We start from the raw sequence: 7681 nt of genomic DNA, 5'->3' as shown, positions 1-7681 counted from the left end.
CTCGTGGTCTGCCACACAGAGGGTGTCAAAGAAAGCAGTCACCCTATTGGAAAAAAAGACAAGGATGGAAATATTGGAATACAACACTGGAAACCTTGGTGGATTATGGTAATTGGAAATACGTTGGAATGACTGGGCACGTTGGAATGACTGGGCACGTTGGAATGATTGTGTATGTTGGAATGATTGGGAGATGTTGGGGCAGGGGCCATTCCGCAATGTTAGGTCTGTCCCAATGAGACAGAAAATTTCAAAATAGATGAAGCTCCTACAGCCAGTTTTATTTTGTGTTCATGTTCCTCTTGCTCTTCTTTAGCCACTTGTCAATGCAGCTGGGCCCCATGAAACAGCCTTGTTGATGTACCACCGGTGCATGAGGGCTTGGGAAAACTGGGCGATGCACTCTGCAGAAAAGATTGAAATGAAAGAATTAGGATCCACAAGTTTTTATTGCCAGTATTAGAGTGCTAAAAAGTAAACTCCGTATTGTGGCCAGAGGAATAAAGTGAACCTAAATCAAGAACCACTGAAGCTGTTCGCACTCAAAAAGAAAAATAATTTGAGGTTCTTATTCAATATATCATGTGCTCGTCATTAAGTACCATCATCAGCAGCATAACTAGCACCACTGCAAGACAAAGGCCTCTCCTATATCCCTAAACATAAGCCTGATGTGTGTCATAATGAGCAAAATAAAAAAGCCATCGTTTTTTGTCCTCTGAAGGCTTTTAGTGGGGTATTAATAAGAGGGACAATATAAAGGTAACATCAGAAGGGTGACTGCAGTAGCGCAGCTGAGATGTCGCAGACGATACACTAAGAAAAGAGGCATACAATCCATTGATACATCAGTTGCAAAAAATAAAAACAGCAGCAAACAAAAGGTAAAACAAACCAGTGTCAATGCTCCAAGCGATATCACTTATTTCCTGAATTTTGAGGGACCACATGCAAACAGGGGAAAAAGGTGATGTCTGGTGGTCAAATGAGATGACTGATTACACATATGCTGTACCAAGTGTCGCTGTTGGATTAAAGGGAGTTGGTGCCGTAGCTTCAAACAGATTGGTGTAAAATTGAAAGAGCTAGGGAATACTTCAGTTTGGAATCAATAAAATTTTTATGCATAAACTGCGCTGCACGGCAAGAGCACACAGATCATGACATCTCCTGATAAACCCGAGTGCCCTTGTGGTGCCAGCAGCATGTATCGTGACATGCTCCAAGTATGTGGGGCTGCATCTGGTTAAGGTTTCTCCATACCATTAACCCTAGAGGTGGGAAAGAAGGTCAATACGTTGTGACAAAACAATGCAGACAAGACAAGGACAACGAAGGAATAAATACGATGGCATGAGTGCTGACTATCGCCAATGTGTATTGGAAACCACGTCAAAATATATACACTGTGGCCTAAAAAAACAACGAACAAAGGGCACCTTGTGTCAACCACATTGCATGAGTTGAAAACAAAACAAAAACTGACAAAGAAGCATTTAAGAGCATGAACTCTTCCTTAGAAAGTGATAAAGAAGGTGTGCTAACACAGTGATTGCGGTTTTTTTTTTAATTTCAGCGGCCTCGATTATCTCACGCACCAACTTTTCTGTGTCTGTCAGGAAAAATGCAGAACATGAATTCCGGTTCACAGCGTTTAGGATCTGGCAAACAATTGCAATTGCGACAGTGAATCATCAAAGTTCTCCCGCAAGCTTTGTTCACATCGTCGTGGTGGTCTTTTAAACCTCTCAGTGACACACTTGCCTGTATTCCCAAAGTAAACATAGCCGCATTTCAAGGCGTTCGAACACACTATGTCTTCTGTGCAGTGCGCGAAGAGACTCTGATGGATAATCTCAGTTGACTACAGGTCCTGAAACTTCATAGGTTTAGAAAAACAATATCAGCGCCAACTCGACTGCCTATTTAACCGGTGCGACCAATTGTGGATGTAGGGAACAGCTACGTACAAACTTCTTTTTGGGAGTTACAGTCTCGACGGGGGCACAAAAGGAATGTTTCAACTTCTGCTTAAAGCAATCGGCTAAAGACACTGACAAAGGTTCTGAATATCCAGTAAAGGACAAACGGCATATGAGCTGGGCAAAACTGGATGTCATGGCAATCAAACAGGATTTCATTAAGGAATTTTTGAAGCAAAGGTTAGTGACACCTGTTGACCAGCTTAGACAGAACCGAAGAAAATGGTAAAAGTAGCTTGTTTTCCCTTGGCTCGTAAGCCCAACAAGTGTAGCCACCCAAGATTGAGATCCAATAAATGTAATGACATATCCTCTATAATTTCAGTGGTGATTCAAAGTGGACTGAGGCTTTGACTGAACTCCTCTCTCACCTTAGACAATGCTTCGTCAGGATTGGAGATCCTGCAATAAGCCACGTAACAGCGGCGCTAATACAGTTTTTTTTGCAAAAACAAGCTATTCTGAAATGTAATAAAGGTGGACTGAAGGTATGAGCTTAAAAGTGCGACAAAATTATTCACCAAAACGCCCGAGACGTTTGGAATGCCACTGCTCCATTTAGGTTAATGAATTCTTCAACACATTATTGATCCTGATTGAGGGATGGCGTAATATAAATCCTTGATGTCAACATAGCACCCCATGAAACTGGTGCGAGAGTTATTGTGTAGAAACTGCGTTACTTTCTCTGCAGATCTTACACGAGAGGAGGCATCAATGCTCAGCAGCTTAATTTTATGTCGCAAAGAGAAGGCGATTTGTTTCTGACAGGTTCCATTCTCTTAAACTACAACCCTCAAGGAGCAGTCACCTTTATGGGTCTTAGCGGTAAAGAAGATAGCTGGACAATTTTTCTTACTGAAGTTGATGGCATTAGCCTGATGGTTAAACTCTAGATTGTTAATGTTTCTTGGCACTGGACTTTGCTTTTAACAAATCAGATAGTAAGTGGCACTCAAATTCAGAATACACTGCATCTGTGGCCTTGGACTGAAAGGCGCCTTTCGATACGACCACAAAACCACCGTTTATCAGCAGTTGAAAGCAAGAGGGCCCACCCTCTTATATACGACACAGTTCGGCCTGTGGGCAAGTTCCTAAAGAGGGTTCAAACCGTGACACTGCATCAAAACACCCCGAAACACACCTGTCACACTCAGGTCTGGGCGTGGAAAAGGCAACTCGTCAAACCATGGCAAGCATCTCCACAATAGTTCTCTTCGGAGGAATGGAAAATGTTGGTCCATAAGCACTTCAAGGACCAGACGAGGCAGCGACTCAAAGCTGAAGGTATGGACCTTGTTGTCAAACTCTTGTGCCTGAAAACAAGCCAGGGAGTGGCTGGTTGATGGTGTCACGCACCGTTGACCACGGGAAAGCCATCTGGAATGCCACTTTGCAGCCACTTTGCGCTCACTAGCCCGGAGCAGAGAAGCCAAGGCACGAGTGTCTGAAAACAAGGTCCACAATGTCGACGCTAAGTTGCTGCCTCGTCTGCTGCTTGAAGCATATAGGGCTAAAATTTGCCATTGTTCCTTCGAAGAGGACTATTCTGGAGCTGTTTGCCATACTTCGACGTCTTGCCTTCCTGTGCCTGGACCTGAGCGTGACAGGTGTGTTTCAGGGGGCGTTGGTTGATGGGGTGTCGTGGTTTGAACCATGCCAGGAACTTGCCCGCAGGCTGAACTGTAACGGGTTTAAGACGGTGGGCCTTATCGCATTCAACTGCTGACAAAGAAGGTGGTTTTGTGGTCATGTCTAAAGGTGTCTTTCTGTCCAAGGCAACGGAGGCAGTTAATTCTGAGTTCAAGTGTCACACAGCAGCTGATTAGTTAATAGCAATGTCCAGAGCCAAGAAACTATGTAATAATCTAAAGTTGAACCATCTGGCTAATGTATGAACTTCAGCAAGAAACTAGCAGAGGTGCCAATGAGAGGTCAAAAGACTACCGTTACGATGCGAACAAAGCTAGCAGGGGGAATCTGATGTTTCACTGTCGCGACTGCGATCGTTTGCCACATCCTGATTGCTGTGAGGCGTAATTCACGTGCTGCATTGTGCTTGACAGACAGACACAGAAAAGTTTGTGCATGAGATGATCGAGGCCACTGAAATTGTAGAAAAAACGCAATCAATGTGTTAACACACCTTCTTTATCGCTCCCTAAGAAAGAGTTCATGCTCTTAAATGCTTCATATTCAACTTTCGTTTTGTTTTTGACACATCCAAAGTGAATGTGACAAGGCGCCCTTTCTTCATTCTTTTTTTAGGCCACAATGTATATATTTTGATGGGCTTTCCAATAAACCTTCTTGAAAGTCAGCACTCGTACCGTCGCATTCCTTCCTCATCTTTCTTTTCTTTGCGCTGTTTTGACATGATGAATTACAAACAAGCCCATTCATCCGTCTTGCAAAAGTCAATACAGTCAGAGTAGCTGAGATAGTTGGGGCATCCTTCTGAATAATGCAGTCATAAAGACAAGGTTTGGACATAAAGACAAAGACTGTTATTGAATGCTAATATTAATGTACTTTAGTAATGTGCTTGGTTTGGTTTATGGGGGTTTAACATCCCAAAGTGACTCAGGATGAGGGACGCCTTATGATTTTGCATATTGATATGCTGGGCTTCATAAGACAAGAAGTACAATAGTTTTTTAAGGCCAGCCGTAGAACAGGAAGCATTGAATCTACACTAATATCAAAGAATGAACGCTCAAGCATGAGTGTAGCTAAAAGGTTATAATGACAAACATGAAAAGCTTTGGAGAAATTCAAGTCGATGACACTTGCCTAAAATAAAGAATCTAAATTTGGGTGAAAATCTGTAGTGAATTCAAAAAGTTGGATTGCACATGAGTAAAGAGAATGGGAGCCGTGATGACTGGTTTAGAAATATTAGTTTGAATTATGGTGGCAAGTAATATGCGGACTCATTTCGTGCTCTAACAGTTCATGCAAAATGCACATCAATAAAATAGGAGAACAGTTTGGGGATCAGAACGGTTTCCAGCCCTAATTATTGACAGGTGAACTTCAGGTTGTCAGGGATATAACCAAGAGGTTTGGATTGGCTAACAATTATTGGTAAAATCTGTCTTCAGAAATCCTCAGTAGTCTAAAGTATGTCAGAAGGCTTCTCACACAGCCGTCAGGTACTCGAAAGCTTGTGCTTATCAATGACTTTCGAGACATGATGAGAAGCAATGGTTAATGCAGTGAAATGGGTAACAAATAACTGATTTTTCTCAAGAAAGTGCCCATGGAATATGCTGTCAAATTCCCAAGGATCCTTCAATTAAGCCCAAAATGACAGTTTATGGGTAGCCACTTTGTTTTAACCATCACATACAAAAAAAGAGACACCAGAAGCCCTCCTTATTCACTGAAAACAAGGGAGAATTATGAGACATTATTCCGGCACACAAAATCACACGGATGAAGAGAGTAGACTCCATGGACACCATATTTCAACTGAGGTTTATTCCACAACACAGGCTTTTTATGTGCAAAGGGGTACTAGTGATCCCTGGGGCTGAAAAGTATTTGCGCCACCAGATAACAATTATTCAGGACGGCAAAAACCAAAACACAAAAACATAGGGGCAAAGGTATCTTGCCACTCACATTCAACACATCGGCACGCCTATGCATCACCTACCTGGCTGACCTAACAAACATATTTGCCTCCAGATAATCTATTTCTTTTTCTGGAGCGCTGCAGAAGGGCTGCTGACGTAATTCTCTTTTTCAGCAGAGATACAAAAGGCTTAAAAAATTTCCCAGCCTTTTCAAGTGCTAAACTTGCACAAGGCATGTGTTTCTTTCAAAAACGCCTTGCATGCTCGCTTGTGAGAGCAAAGGCGAATGTGCTCAGCTAAATGACCTCTGCCACTTAATGAATCAGCTGTCCTGCGATGTTCAAGCAAGCGTTCATTGATGCAAGCCTCGTCTGTCTAATGTAATGTTTGCCACAGGCAAGGAGGATGCTGTACACCATGTCAACCTCATGTTTAACGAGGGGTTTGGTGTGCTTAGTTTTGTAGGCAGGCTTTTTCGTAACGTCATTTATCAGGTGGCACATGCATCCCAGCTTTCCCAAGCTGAAAATACGACATGCACATCGTGTTTGTCACTGGCCTTCTTGAGGCGGTGTGACACCTGATGGCAATAGGGCATAATGACAGGTCACTGTTGAGGATGTGCGTTGTCTTCCGGCTTGCGCTGCCCCGCACACTTCATCTCTCGAATCTGGCTTTCTACCACTAAAGCTACAATTTCTCCTGTGAAAACTGCCTGCTCCAGTCTCCTTACTTGCGCATTGATGCTGTCACAGAGTCGTGACAGCGTCAATGCCGAAGTAAGGCGACTGGAGCAGGCAGGCAGAAAAAGAAATATATTATCTCAACGCAAATGTGTGTTGGGTCAGCCAGGTAGGCAATGTTTAGTCACGCCAATGCATTCAACTTGAGTGACAAGCTAACCTTACGCCTACGTTTTTGTTTTTGCAACCTTGAATAATTGTTACCTGGTCGAGGAAACACTTTTCAGCCACAGGGGTCACTAGTACCACTTTGCATGTAAAAAGCTCATGTTGTGGAATCAACTTCAGTTCAAGTCTGGGGTCCAAGGAGTCTACTCTCTTCGTTCATGTGTTTTTGTACACTGGAATGATGTCCCATAATTCTACCCAGAACCAATTACCTCAGCTCTCCATGCTTAGCAAAAACAAGGCAGCAGTAATGAAACCAGTTCTCATGCGTGCACTTTTTCTTTTACATCTGTGACCTGCGATGAGTGGCATAAAAACACATATTTAAGTTAACACACATCCATCATAATGTTAATATTCGTAGTCAGATAGTATCACATAATGCAGCCAAAAACATGCAGACATTTCGCACTTCATGCATAGAATGCAACGGTTAAAAGACGAGCAATATTGAATGTAAAACATCAAATGGCCTGCAAACGGCCCATTCTGACAGCCAACTAATATTACTCACATAAACATGTAAACATATCAGGCCAGAGCTATCCAAACTGCTCCAAGCAGTAGCATTAAGGAAAAGAGCAATGAAAGTAAGAGAACATTTCATGGCAACCACAAAAACAAAGCACAATGCAGTAACAACTTACAACACAGCTTTTGACTTCATCTGGTGGCCACAAAATCCATGCCACTGACTCGGACTGGAAGACAGATGTGCCACCTGCGGATACCAATTTCCCATTATCACTATGACAGGAGTACAAAAACAAGCATGCGAACTCGGTCCAACAGTGAATATCACGTGAATGTAAAAAGATCAGGAAAAATATACTAGCCCTAGTATACGCCTCAATACAAAGGAAAACTACCCTGTTTAAAATGCATCAGTTCCCCTAGCACTAGTAAAGGAATCTTGCTATGAGCAAAAAAAATCTGCGCTCGATAGCGTAGATAAACATCGTAATAACTGAGACAATTATTGCGTCACTTCTTTTCCTCAGATACCAATTTTCAAACAGCAGAGTGATCGAAATGCAAGATCCTATACTCTGGGTAGCCAGATACGCTATCGGCATCATAAAAAAAAATATGTTCACATACTGATTTAAAAATTAGATCCTGATGGCCGGAAATTAACTTTCGATGGTAACTGCAACCTGAGACAGTGCTTTCTTTATAGTGGGGCTTGAATTCAGATGCGGAA

General features: G+C 42.5%; 1 long non-coding RNA gene across 1 annotated transcript in view; it reads right to left on the bottom strand.

The window, feature by feature from the left end:
• Nucleotides 1–273: 273 nt before the first annotated feature.
• Nucleotides 274–7681, bottom strand: part of LOC149328459 (uncharacterized) — an 8109-nt gene continuing 701 nt past the window's right edge. The window contains exons 2-3 of the long non-coding RNA XR_016285657.1: nt 7125–7198; nt 274–404 (exon numbers count right to left, since the gene is read on the bottom strand). This is a non-coding gene — a long non-coding RNA (uncharacterized LOC149328459). The remainder of the gene's footprint in view (nt 405–7124; nt 7199–7681) is intronic.

This window comes from Amblyomma mixtum, chromosome 9 (assembly GCF_055824585.1).
Source record: "Amblyomma mixtum isolate Tamu chromosome 9, ASM5582458v1, whole genome shotgun sequence".
Classification (NCBI taxonomy): Eukaryota; Metazoa; Arthropoda; class Arachnida; order Ixodida; family Ixodidae; genus Amblyomma; species Amblyomma mixtum.
The sequence above is the reverse complement of the archived record's forward strand: the minus strand, read 5'-3'. Positions and strand labels throughout refer to the sequence as shown.